Raw genomic sequence first — 14,597 nt, forward strand, 5'->3', positions numbered from 1 at the left:
TTGTGTCACTGACTTAAAAAGTGCAACGATCAACCTTCATCATTAAAGTAATATCCAGGAAAAAAAAAGTTTTTTTTAATCAATATTATGATGCACAAAAAGACACAGGAAATATTAATTTATGAGTATGGCTCCTAGATGGCTCATATTCTTCTTGAATCAATGTACAGGATTACCTGTATATTGCTTGATTCATATTCACAGAAACCACTCCAACACTGTGACTTATGAAACAGAGTCTGAATCAGGATCTGAAGAATTCCTTAACGCTTTTTTGAGTAGTGGAGTTGTGGAACAACAGGGCAGAAACAAATAATTATGCTATATGCATTTACAGAATAAAGACATCAAATCATCTATATGTAGAAAAAAACCAACAACTCAACTACACTAGAATTTTAAATATTAACATTCAATTTAAAAAAAGCTCATTCACCACAAACCTGTATAAAATGCATATATGCCACACATACTTCATATATAAAAGGCATATGTATACAAAACTTTATGTATACAAAATCTCTCCCTCCTTTTCTCTCTCTCACCCTCAAGATCCCACTCAGCATTACAGCAGTCTAAACTAGACTGCTAGATCTGAAAATGCAATATGGTTATTTAAAAGACAGCAATGAATAAACTGCTTTGACAAAAGTAATTTATACCTGTGCCAGCGTGGCACTTGTGGAATTTAAATTATTAGTACGATGTTGATGAATCATCACTGAAAGTTCATTGCGGAAATTATATTTAAAATTACAACTTGGAGCCTGGACATTTCTAAATAATTTGTTTGAGAATCCTACCCCTGGTGCAGTTCCGCTCTCAGAAATGACTGAATAAACTGCAAAGCTATTCAGTCACTTTTAATTAAACAGCTGAAACAGAAATGTTGAGAATGTTAGCTGCAAAGAGAAAAATAACTTTAGTGTGTTAAACATGAATGAGTACAGTCCCTGTGACCCTTCATGAAACCTCCTATAAGGGCAAGCCTTGCATATAGATCACACATAACTTCTCAGTAATATTTTATTTGATTAATAATATTATTTTTGGGCAATAATTCTAATTGGTAGTTCTCAGGCACTTTTATGAACTATACATCGTGATATTCATCATCTGTCAAATTAACACACTTAAAGGCACAATGCGTTTGTCCAGCTATCTGTTCCTTTAACTACATACCTGCCTTTGAAAATGAACTAAACTGCAGTATATGGCTAAGTGATATTAAGTTAAACACTGGTCGATATAATAGTGTAAATGTATCTTTCAACCTTCCACTTCTTTATTTTCACTAGAGTGAAAATCAGAAAGATTGATTTTAATAAAATTTATGTTAGATAACTAATACATGTTTTCAAGCCTTGGACCTGATAGTCACTTTAGAGCTAATAATTTGCATTTTTCAAGAATCTGTATATAGATCTGCTTCCCACTGAGGGTAGTAACTAAAATATAGAGAAGGTAATATACTTAACTGCAGTGGAAAAATCTCTAAAATTTAAGGATAATAGTGATAGGCTTATAGACAAATTTTTACTGTTTCTTTTTCTTCAAGACCTTGTGGATTGCACCCATGGAATTTCAAAACTGGGAAAGAGTACAAAAGCCAATTGAATGCTATAGAGTAGAACTGCAGATCTTTGGATAAAGAGGAGGCTGAAGATATGCTTCAACAAGGTCTTCTCTGTATCACCAATAATAAGATTCCGTCTGTAGAATCACTTAACAGTAGAAGGCCTTCATAGTAAATTAAGCCTTTGACTATTAAAGTGAAGCTTTTGACAACAGATCACAGAGCACATTACCTGAAAAATGATCTGCTTTAAGTTGTTCATAATAATATCATAATAAAGGTGTGTGATCAGCAGTGCACTATGTAATGATTGTAGCCTTTAACAATAACATAAAAGCGTTTCAACATTAGTGTCACTAATAATAATAATATAACAGAGCCCTCCTATTCTTGTAGAAAAGTAACAAAAGGCTATACTCAAATGACCTCAATCAATGCAATCCCAGTAATTCCACTGTTTTAGTAAAAAGTAACTAAAGAAAGTCTCAAAGCATAACTAGAATAACATAGTAATGACAATAATAATAACAGAATAACCACTCCAGTCACCTTCCAGATGTGCCTAAGTGCTTCCAGAATACTGTGCTCTTGTTAAAATCACAATAATAAAAACACTGTTAATTGAACACAATATCTGTTGTCTATGTTGGCTCAACACAGTAGAGTCACAAATGCTAACAAATTCATTAAAAATTCCCCTCTTTTAATTGATATATAATATACTTGTAAAACTCACAGATAGGCCAAATTATGAAAAAATATTATGAAAAATTATGAAAAACACCATGTATGTTTGTGAGTAATAAATCACTTTAGGAACAGAGCTAATATTTTCTGGCTTTAGAGGGGGCTTAGGACAAAATAATTATGTTAGCTAGCCCTAATGTAGAGAACAAGTCTCAAGTATTTTAATATTCCTTGTAATGTCTAACAAAATAAGCCACATCTGGGAAGTTATTTTAGGCACTATATACTCACAGGTTATAGACCATCTTCTAAAGAATTCCATATATATTTATATGATGAGACAAATGTACAAAGATGAAATGCAGGTGAGCAATTTCAAAGCAAACAAATAGAATTTCAGATAGACAAATGAATTAAATGATACCTCAGCAACAAGTGCAGTAGTGCTCTCAGAGCCAGTAACAAAATCTAATAATGCTCTCCCAGGACACCTATAAACAGAGAGATTGCATTCATCTGTTTTCATTCCATTTATTGCTACTGAGTCATGTGGTTTAATTGGTCAGATGAAAAGTAATCATCACTTGAAGAGAGGGGAGCTTTTGTTAAGCAAACCTCAAGTTATGATTTATTTATTTCCTAGACTTTTAAAGCTGGAATGCTTAGAAGAATTGCTCTGTTAAATGTTAAATATGTTAAATATCATGCACTTGCCAAGTTGATTTTGCATTAGAAAGTTTATCTGCATTTTACAGTATGCCTAGTAATTATCTGAAAATAGTAGGTACTGAAAGGTACTGAAATAGTACCTTTATAGTTAAATTAGGAAAGCATACTACACTGGGATACATAATTAAAAAAAAAAGAAGAAGAAAAAAAGAAAAAAAAAAACCAACCAAAACTCCAACAAGTTAAAGGATTATAATTTTACCATGATCTGCTTTCATCCAAGAGTGATGAAGATACAGAATGCTTGGTGCATTGAACTGTGAAGACAGCACAGGCTAATGCCTTATTGCTTCTCACCATAGGCATACGAATGTCACAGACACGAAAGGTGGAAGTGGTATGTATTTTTTAAAACTGTTGCATATTCCCTTTCAAATCTGTGTTCTCAATTGGTCACTAAAAGTGATTCAATGCTAGCCTCAGGCAGCTAAGAAATGACTGGCTTTTTGAAAATATTACTAATCTGATCTAAAATATTGCCTTCTTCAAAAGTAATCATGAAGATCAAATAGTTTTCATTACACAGAAAATGTTCAGGAAAATTTTAATTTCCAAAGCTAATCTTAGTTTCTTCTTAGGTGGAGATGAAATGGTACTATGCACTAATATGCCTCAAATGCCAATATTTCATGTCTGAAAAAAATGTAATAAAATTATGCTTCATACTTAGAATTGTCCCAAATTTCAGTTTCACTTCCATAAGTAATTTGAAAAAGTGACCCTCAAATTTTAAGGACAGGAATGATAGACTTGAGATTTAATCAGAACTAGATAACAAAGGCTGATAACTTTTGATTGAAGTTAATTTTATGTCTTTTAAGAAGATGGCAGATAAAGAAACCATGAACCTCCTCACTCTGCAGACCTGCTTTCTACCTTAGTGATTTACTGAATAGGCCTAGAGTTTAGAGTTTAAGAGATTTATGGATAAAGATAACAAAATGGAAATTTAAGGGTTCTAAATATGTGAAAATACGTGATAAATGTCTGTTGGCCAGAACAACTACTGGCAGTGCACCAGAGGCTTAATTCCTATGTACTTTGGAATCTGGAGTTTGACCTTTTGCTCCATCTCTTCTGGGTAAATGTTTTTGCGTGGTTTAATAAAATGAGTATTTTTTATGCATATGGCTGTTAGCCATGCTCTGAGAGGCAAAGAAATTTCTGGTAGAAACCAACTTTATCAGCATGGTTGAGTAAGCAGAAAGATTCTTCTAGCTATTCCACTTTTAAGACTATTTTAAAAATGTCAGAAAATGAGATTTGTTCAATCGATATAGGTTTTAATTCCCATAGAATTACTATTAGTGTAATTAATTAAAACATTACTAAGCCATGTTTATAGGTGTTTTTGGAGACTGTTAGTAGATTTAGAATCAGTTCAGAGAGTTAATGTCATTTATTGATTTTCAGAGTACTCTTCTGAATTTTTCGTAGAAGAAGCTTTATTTTTTTCACACAAGTGTAACGGGCAAATTTATGCCACTAACAACTGCAGTTTTTACACACAAGTGTAAACTTAAAAAAAAACCAAACTGTTAAATTCAGAAATTACTTTTTCATTTATTATTATTATTTACTTTTTTATCTTTGACTTACAGTAACATTTTATTGTGGTATATGTGAGACATTTTCATAATTCATTTTTGTTGTGCTTTTCATAGACAATACAGAAAAGCAAAGCTAGTTTTGTCAATGAGCTTTACCATTAAGATGTAATTGTGATATCTACATATTAAAGAAGTGATCTGTAGAAGGATAACAATTACAGTTTGTTTGTTTGTTTGAAAAAAAGTTTCAGTGAGTTTGGGAGAGAGAAATAGCATTTATAAGGGTGCTGAAATGCATTTGTCTACCCATAAATCATTTTGCTGAATGGTTACACCTCAGCTAATAATTATATATTAACATTGCTATAAGTAATAAAGACTACAATCTCCAAATCTCTTGTAAAATCTTCATCTCATTTCTTATATTTAATTCAAATTTTTCATTTTTTTGGAAATGAAAAATATTTTATCGCTTATGAAGTTAAATTAGTAAATTCAATTAGTACCTGAAATTTTAATGTTGCATACTCCAATGAAAAGTACATTCAGTAAGACACAAAATAGGCTTTAGAACATCAACTTAACCAATTTAGGCTAGCAATAGGCCTAAATAAACGCGTAATAACTTCATAAGTATTTCCATAACTATAAAAAGCTGTCAAAGTATATTCAAAAGTAAATAACGTTACGTGTGTTTTGGGTCCTGGACTTCGAATGCAAAGCTGCAGCTCAGCACCAAGGACAGCACTCAGCCCTCCACTTCTTCAAGCGCAACTACAAGAATAACAGCTGTACTTTTCAGTGAAATCCCTGACCTTTTTAAAGCTATGAAAAGTATCTGATATACGATACAGTACTTTAAAGTAGTTTTTCTTTATTGTAAGGTCAGAATAGAGCTTAGTTAACAATCTCGGTCAAATTCTCAGTCCATTCTCACACATTGGCGCTACGACATACAATCATTACTCCAACTATTTTGGTACTTCAGATTCTGTGATAGTCCCGGATTCTATTGTAGGGATTGAACAAGCATAGAAACTGATCTCTTCCCTGAAGAACTGGTATTCCAGGGATTTTTGGGAACTGTGATAAATGGTTTAACCTGTTGCTACTGAAAGGGACAGTCTCTCCAGCAACTTCCCTGTGTTCATGTTAGTGATTTTTGTGATTAATTAAATCATGGATTCTAATTATTTTTTGTTTGTTTGTTTTCCATCTAGATCCTCTATTCCTAATTAACTCTTCCTGCACTCTTTTCTTCTCCTGTATCTCACATTTGCATGAGATTTTCCATTTTCCTCCAAAACTGAGAATCGTCGTGCCAGCTCTGCATGCAGATGTCTGGTAGTCGTTTGATGTATTAGAGCAACTCAAAACGATAGAAAACTTTGAAGGCAATAGAGATAAAATAGGATGACACAATAATTTGGTATTGTAGACAAACTGACAGTTTGTTTATTTGTATTACTAGAAGAGTAGACACACACAGCTACAGAGCATCCCAGCACTTCAGTAATAGTAAATCCAACTTTGCTGTCATGGAGAACATGGCTAGACACAACTGGAGCGGGGAAGCCAATTTGCATATTAGACTGATAATATCAAGAATATTACAGAGCATCTTCAGGCTGCTATAAAATATAGAAGAGAGCCTTAGACCAAAATTAGTAAAACTGATCGCTATATTAACTCTTTACTGAGCAATAATATATTATCCCAGGCTAAATCTGAGAAGCCCTTCATTTTGACTTACATAACAATTTTTCTTCTCTGGCTTTCAATAAAGATATAAATGTAATTTTTATTTTGCACAATTAACAATCAACAGGAAGAAAAAAAAAAAAGCAGGAAATCATCTTCTGTTATTTTGCAGGGGTTCCAAATGAAGAATGATTTTTTTTTTTTAATTTCCAAACGTCCCATATATAAAGAAATCATAAAGCACTGATACCTTGCAGAATCTCGAGTTCTCTGCAATTCTTTACGTACGGATGCAAAGATACATACTCCACTAATATAAAAACTTTTGCAGCCTAAACCGTAAATGATTTCTTAAAAAATGTGTAAGCATTTATTAGTCCTGACCTAGTTACTTCATTTTAAACTTGTGCAATCAAGGGCTAATATGCCATTTAAAACTGAAATGCTGTCGTTTTGATAGGGTGTAAAAAATTCAGCTGAGCTCATTTCCTTGCCAGTAGGTGGAGCTAGCACGTAATATGCTGCCTCCTTTTTTCCTCCCCCTTAACCCCCCCTCCCTTTTTTTCTCCACACCAATTTTCTGATCGATGTTGGGATTCACAGAGTGAATCTCAGATCAGGAAGCAGGAGGAGAGACTACAGAATACTGCAGAGGCTGCTTTGTTGTTTTGATGGGGAGGTTCTTTCTTCATTTCTTTCCCTTTTCATTTCAGTGAAATTAAGAGTTTACAAGCTTCTGTGCCAAGGAAACTGAACCTGCAGTGTAAAGAGCCTTATCATCTACAAGTGTACAGATATTCCTTATGCCATGATTTGTAATTCACTCTTAATCAGGTAAGAAAATTTGATATTTTAATTTAAAATTTATTTATTAGACAATACATTCCAGTTGTTTTGCACCAAGATTTTTCTCTCGTGGTGCCACACCTAGTTTTCAATTAATATTAATACAGCAAGAGGAGAGGCAACAATAGCCATCTTTGAAATTGCATGGATATTTCATAGAATTTATTTAGGTCTCACCACAGAAATGAAACATTGTGTTGTTCTCTGGAGTTCTCTGGTCAGTCCTATATTTTATTGAGATTTTATACTTAAAATTAGAATTACTTCTGAATCATTATTTTTCATCCCTACTGTGGTAATTTGTTGTTTTGATGTGATAATCTACAAGTGTTTTCTTTTTCTACTGGATGTTATATTCATGCTATATCCAAGATACAAATTGGAGTCGTATTCTAAAGCACATTAATACATCCCTAGGATTGCTCAGTTTTAAAACTATCCTGATTTAATGCAGAAATGTGCTGTTGCTTCTTTATACCATCTTCAGGCAGAGGCTTTCTAGACTTCCTAAATTCATCATTTTGTTTCTGTGGGGTATAGGAGATTTGCGGGATTCTCCCCTCCCTCGTCTCCCAAAACAGCCTCTCCCTGATGGAAGACAGAATGGAGGACTTGTCTGTCTAAATATGGTTTAGCACTGCTGTAAATAACATATGAGACACGTTTCTGTTTTGTAAAATGTTTTGTGCATAAGAATGAATTGTTAATGAAATAGCTTCATTCCATATTGCATGGAAAAGGAAATATTTTTCATCCATTATTTTTAAGATGCATGATACACACAAGGAGAGACAGCAGAATGACTCAGGAGGTGGGAAGCTTATGCAGCACCCCCTGATTTTTCTTTGAAACCTGCATTTTTTTCTTAAAATCGCTTAATTGCAGCAATAATTCATTTATTCGGGAAAAAATAGACAACATAGAACTGCACTGATTTACAGTGTCAGAGATTTAAAAAAGGGCTTGGTAGCTAGCATGTGAGTGAAAAAAAATGTGTGATCAAAATAAATGCATTACTCTTTCCATTGTTTGGAGGTGAATAGGAAAGCACTTATATAAAACCACTTATTCACCTGTCTATAGGTAAATAGGAAAGTACTTATGCAAAACCACTTATTCACCTGTATAAAGATAAGCATTTCTTAAGTGACAAGTGAAGCAACAAAAATGTGACTCTTGGGGTTTGAATGTTAGGTGCTGCCTCAGCTTTAGATGATTCTTTAGGTTTATGTGAAATGTTAAGAGGGTTCACGTGTTCTTGCAGTCAATGCATATTGCCTGCTTAGTTGCATTTTTCTGATCAGTGTTTACATTTATGTATATATGAGTATGGCTCAGCCATAGTGTCTGAAGATACCTTCATTAGGTGGTTAACGATCATACAATCTTGAATAGATCTTGAGTAAAGACAGTCACATCTGCAATTTCTGCCAGTGACAAATGCACTAAATAAGTGATATTCTCTTATATATATATATATATATATATATACAGGCCCCAATTCAACAACAAACATGCATGTCAATGGGAAGGCTTATGGCCTTAATATTAGGAAGTGGATAAGTACCTGGGTCTGTTCTGTTGGTTTTTTGTTTTTGTTTTTTTTTTAATTATAACAATCACCAAGGAGATAATAACTTCCTTTATCACAGAAATTTTACAGTGTTCATAAGATTCAGTTACTAGGCCAAACTAGTATGTATTCTCAAAGATAAGCTACAGATAAAGATTTCAAAAATATTTTAAAAACCAGTGAGTTGATAAAAGCCTTAGAGGAAAATACTGAAGGTGAATTCTTACAGACTTTGAGCATAATAACTGTGAACATTGGTCTTTGGGAAGTGCGAACACATGGGCATATCGTATCCAAGTATGATCCTGATACCTTCCAGAAGCTAAGGCTGAAGTCAGATGTTTCAAATGTGGACTCAAGGGAAAGCTGGCCCTACTTACCTTCTATGAAATTTATGCAACAGAAAGGCTTAAATATCTGCTAGGTTTTTTTCATCTCATTCTAACCATGGTGTTCTCTGTACCACACAAACATCAAATCTCCCCAACAGTCCAGTCCCATGCTGCAGCCCTAGCAGAAGTGACGCCCTGGCTTGCTCAGTCATGCTGTAGCAGGTACTGGTTCACAAATCTGTCCATGCCTGCTCCAGTTCTGAGAGGGCTCTGAGACTCATCTTAAGGGGACAGAGAAGATACGAAATTAAGCGGTGAATTAAGCTGGACAGCAAGGACTGCAGCTGCAACCCTTTCTTGCGCATGTAGCTCTCAGCTGAAGCCTGAAAATCACAAGCAAGATTTTTATTGTGCTACTTGCATTGTTCTAAGACCTCCCACACTCTCATATCAACCTCTCCACAGCACAGTGTGGATCCTTCTTTGAGTTTGCAGTAGCAGGCCCTGGCCCTGTGCTGCCCTGGAGTGGGATCAGCCTTTTGTCCGCTGAAGCCCACCCAGCCGCTGGGCCAGTTTGCTGCGCAGGCATCAGCGATCCTGGAGGCCTTCATTGTAGAGCCTTCCTGAAGCCACTTGCAAGAATCCATTTCTTGATAAACTCCCTCCTCTCACTGCCAACTACCAGCATGAGAAATACTGGCTAAAAGGCAACTCTGTCAGTGGTGACCTGAATCTCCTGTTCTGTCATTTGTCTTGCAAAGATGATAATGTACCTGATTTCCAAGAGCTGTTAATGTTGCAGTTAAATAAGGTTGAGAACCACTGATTATCATAAAGATAAAAATGGCTGAGAAGAAGAAAGAGGGGAGAAAAAAAAAAGAGGAAATTAGTAATTCTGTAATCACTGCATTTTGGGGGAGATATGCAGTAAATGTTTAGGACCAAAATACTCAAAGTGGACAACTTAAAGAAATGTTCTATAACTATATTCATATTGTTCAGTTCAAATTCATATTGTTTCCCAGCTCACAACTTTAGCTCTTTTATTTCTGCTTCTGAGTTTCTTGTTCCTTCTCATCCTCTCCTATTTCAGTTAGGCTTCTTCCTCTTTCTGCTCTTTACTGGCATGGTCCCAGCAGAAGGGCTTTGCTTCTGCTCTTAAGTTTCAGCATTTGATGCCTCAGCAGCTATGATTATCGGTTGCTCTGAAGGGGCTGCTAATGCTAGGCAGAAACACAGCCAACACATGGAAGCTCTGTAAGTATTATTTCAAGCCGCTAAGAAGCTTTTTCTGAGCATCTATAAATTATTTTAGAGAAGTGCTGAATGGCCAGATTTCAATAAATTTAAACAGGAGCAACAAAAGAAAACTTTTATACTCCCTGAAACAGCCTGCTTGAAAAAATTCAGAGTAAAGAGATTGTAGCAAAAATGCTCAGTAATTCTCTTGAAAAATATTCTAATACTGCAGTATTACCAGCAATACTGAGCAAATGATCATTAAAATGTTTTAATTTTTCTATTTAAAGCAAACAGAAAAATACCATAGATTTACTTCTCTTGCCTTTTGATTTTTTAAACTCGTAGATTAGTGAAATAATGCTTTCAAACTTTTAAAGATATAAGCTATCTATCCTTGAATATATTTTTTCTATTGGATGTTGGAGCTTTTGTTGTCATAAACCCGTGAGCTGACTTAAGAAAGATCATGATGTTACATGGATTTGCACTATCAAGCTTAGTTTTTCTTTCCAACTTCATTGAAAGTATTTCACCATTTATAGTATCATTAAAGTAAGAAATTAGGATGAGGCCAACCGCATAATCAAATCCAGCCTGAACAACTAAATTCTGGCAAAGCTGAAGGCACTAGAAAGATATTCTCATAATGAAAAATACTAAACAAATAGATCTCTAATCAATTCTGCTCATAGTATATATGAAAAAAAAATCAGCAATAACATTTCTATAAACTTCTCTGTCTTAATTCTAGCAATTTTTTGTATATGATTTTTTTTTGAGGTTTTGTGTACGTCACACTTGCTTCTTAATTCTTTGCTTAGCTTCCCTTCAGCATGGGTGGAAACAGATTTTGGCCAGGTAAATTGTTCTTTTGACTTGCTAATGCTAGCTAATTCTTACTGGTTGCTGGAGATCCTCACAGGTCCTTCCCATTGTTTGGTGAAAACACAGACTTCCCCTATCAAGAAACTGGGTAGTGTTCAAAAAGATGATGGTTCTTCCATGCATCATGAAGCTACCCTATTTGGACAAACCTGTAACATTTCAGGATGATGGATGTTCAAGTTTTGAACATATAGCAAGGTTTAACACAATCCTGCCATGTGATATAAAATGCCTTGCTTTTCTGTCATACGGTGCTATTCGTCTGGTTTTAAATGGAGTTGCATGGTACAGTCTCTGAGTATTTTTAGATGTCAAATGGACTATTCCAGCCAAAAAAACACTGGATACACCTCAACCATGAAGTAAAAAGCATGACTGAAGTAGGTGTAGATTTACATGAGGCAGTGCTGTGGTTTCGAAGGCAGTGCATGTGTTTTATGGAACTATGCAAACCTGCTTATTGTTTTGCTTACTTAGTTGGCCTCCTAGCCTTTCACTCCATACCTTTCATTTTAGTGGTGCTGAGTTAATTAAAGCTACAATATTTGCATATCTGCTGTTGTCATTCTTCAGACAGCAGTGCAAATTTGGCTTTATTTAAATTATTATCAGCAGACTTTTAGAGTGGAACAGGAACTCAGTTTTCATATTTGAATGGATGTTATTAATGTATACTTCTTTATAATGTTCCAACCACTTCTCACTTTCCTCGGTGTAACTGCAAAATCCTCAGCAGACTTTGACCCCAATGTGGTTTTGTTTGATGATAAATGCAAGTGACTCACTCTGAAATGAGTCTGACTCAAGTTCTCTAAAGCAATACACTGTGTTCTAGACTCATTCGTTTTGGTTCAATCACTGATTTCACATATGTATACAAAATGGTGTCAGATTTATGCAGAGACAAAATTGACAGTCTTTGATCTTGAGAAAAAAAGTGGTTGGAGTTTAATATGTCATGAAATGCATACAGATAGAACAAGGTCAGGAAGAAGTGTGAACAATCCTTTCAAAACACTGTGGTCTGAATTTTCTGTTTGAAGATGAATTCCATAAACAGGCACCAACAAAAAGAAGGCTGAAGTAGTGCCTAAATATCTGAACAGACTATGTGCTTACAGGGAAGTTTATGACAAATTTCTCTACAACCACAAATATTAAGAAAAGAGAACTCTGCCCAGGATATTTGAAATTTAATGGCCTGTCTCCAACAGAAAGAAAATTGTTTAGTATACTTATGGTATGTTCTTCAGGTATAGATATTTGTACCTAATGCAAAACAGTGGAAAATCCTACTGTCAGGACACAAAGAAAGCTCTGTGAGATCAGTTTTCTCTACCAGAGCTTTCTGGAGAGGGTGTTGTAACAGGGACTATGCTACAGTATTACAAGAGCTTAACAGGTGTATCTGTAGAGTATGCCAGCTCCATATGTTTTCTATTCACTGAGAGTCAATAATGAAACCATGGAAACTAAAAGATAAGTACTGGTACCAGGCAGGATGAAAAAATCTTCCATCTGTAGATGTGTTAACCTGAAAGTAGCCATGGGACAAATACTACATGATTGTTTCCAGATTGAGGTGATGCCTGCACAGACATCTTAACAGCAAATGTATGTGCACAAGTTCGACTTTGCAGTGCAGGAGTAGGTGTCCATTTTGTAGAATGGTCATTACCTAGAAGTGCCTCCTAGGTACTGCAGTACTGCTACAAAAAAACTACCCAAATGAAGGAGAATATACTCAGAAAATAATGGGACGCAGAAAGAGCTGCCATTTTACTTTGATTTGGCTTGTGGAATTTCTAATAGTAATGTACAAAATGGAAAGTTCCCAATTTCACTATCAGCAGCAATGGTAAGATGGAAATCTTAGAGTTATTAGGGAAATCAATTTTATTATTAAGCAATAGACTGTATGTTTCTGGACCACGTTTCTGAGAGTCACTTTTCAGCAGAATAATATTTTACATCTTGCAACCAGTTTGCTTTTGTATTTTTGTAGAATGAACATATGCAACCGTCACAGAACATTTTCAAAAGTTATTGTTTCAGATGATTTTGCTTTTACAATACTGTATTTTTGGGTAGAGTTAACATTTAAAGCACTCCACAGGCTTTTACAACATTTGTGACTGTAAAAAGATATTTGTGCTTTTGCCAGCTCTAGTTCTTAGGAATTAAATGATCTTTGATGTGAAGCAAAGCTTTTGCCCTCTAAGCCAAACTGAAGGCATGTTAGCCTTCATACAGACTGAATGTTACTCTACTCCACCAGCATCCCTAAGGAAAAAAAAAAAAAATTAAAAATGAGTGTAAGTCTACAGGTTTGAAGATAGTGACCTCTAATACTATATAGAACGCTTAGATGCTATTACTCATGCTGATATCTTGCCCTGTGGAGTGGCAGAGGCTGGTAACCTAGAAGCATTCTCCACCACTGGAAAAGGAACTACATTGATTTTCTCACTATTGATCTCACTTCCAAATTAGTTAAAGGATTCACACATTCTCAAAATCGTGCACTTAGTGAAAAAGATGGTAGAAATGATCCAATTGAGTGAACTTGAGTAAATATTGTGAAAATGGGTGATCACTTCTGATACCATGATAAGAAAAGGAAATATCCTGTGGGAATCCAAGGAAAAGATGAGAAAAGAGATTGTTAGTTGTGAAAGCAATTGATTGTAGAGATCAGAGATGTGGTATAAAGAAAAATAAATATGGAAGGAACACAAATTTAGTACATATGAGGAGGAAAAAAACATTGTGAACCAAATACTGAGATGTGTATTCATTTTCCCTATATGGTGATGAGCAGTGCAATGTGCATGGCTCCAGTGGGAAGATCTCTTGGCAGAGGTATACCTCCAGGTAGCAGGTGATGCTGTGAGGAAGGAGCATGTGTGAGAACTCTTTGGGGATCTCTTGTGTTGCCTCTAATTGGAACCTGCTTTCCTGGCTTAAGCATAGTGACAAATGAAAAACTCTCATGAGGAGATTTCCAACATCTGCTCCCTTGCTTTATTCAAAGATAACAACAACAAGATCAAAAAAAATTTACAGTTAAGAAATGATTCTGGAGTAAATGGACAGCTGTATTTTAGTCTACGAGTTTTGTAGATTGTCCTAGGCAGTCCTTCTTTTCCTCATAAAGTCAGATCATAATGAGCGAGCCCTCCTCGCTTCTTTTTTAGCTGCCTTGAAATCAGTTTTTATCAGAGAATAACTAGATGTTGGATGTTACAGATGTTGAATCTCTCTTTTTTTTTTTTTTTTTTTTTTTCCATGAGGTTTTTCCCTCTCATGAAAAAAAAGTCTGGAGCCAGAATAGATTAATTTTGGGCAGATACATAATAAAACTGTTTTCCATTTCTGGCACATTCTTAAGGAGAACTTTTAAATTCACTTTCCTGGGTATTGATATCTAAATATGTATTTATGGTTTTATTTTGTTTTTTTTTTTTTTCTTTCTT

The 14,597-nt window shown here is 34.9% G+C and overlaps 1 protein-coding gene across 7 annotated transcripts in view; it reads left to right on the forward strand.

The window, feature by feature from the left end:
- Positions 1-6,797: 6,797 nt before the first annotated feature.
- The window catches only part of LOC125696695 (sodium channel protein type 2 subunit alpha), a 73,470-nt gene continuing 65,670 nt past the window's right edge, over positions 6,798-14,597 (forward strand). For all 7 annotated transcript variants that reach the window (XM_048952726.1, XM_048952724.1, XM_048952725.1 and 4 more), the window contains exon 1: positions 6,798-7,077. The gene's annotated coding sequence lies outside the window, so the exon portion shown is untranslated. The remainder of the gene's footprint in view (positions 7,078-14,597) is intronic.

Source organism: Lagopus muta, chromosome 8 (genome assembly GCF_023343835.1).
Source record: "Lagopus muta isolate bLagMut1 chromosome 8, bLagMut1 primary, whole genome shotgun sequence".
Lineage (NCBI taxonomy): Eukaryota > Metazoa > Chordata > Aves > Galliformes > Phasianidae > Lagopus > Lagopus muta.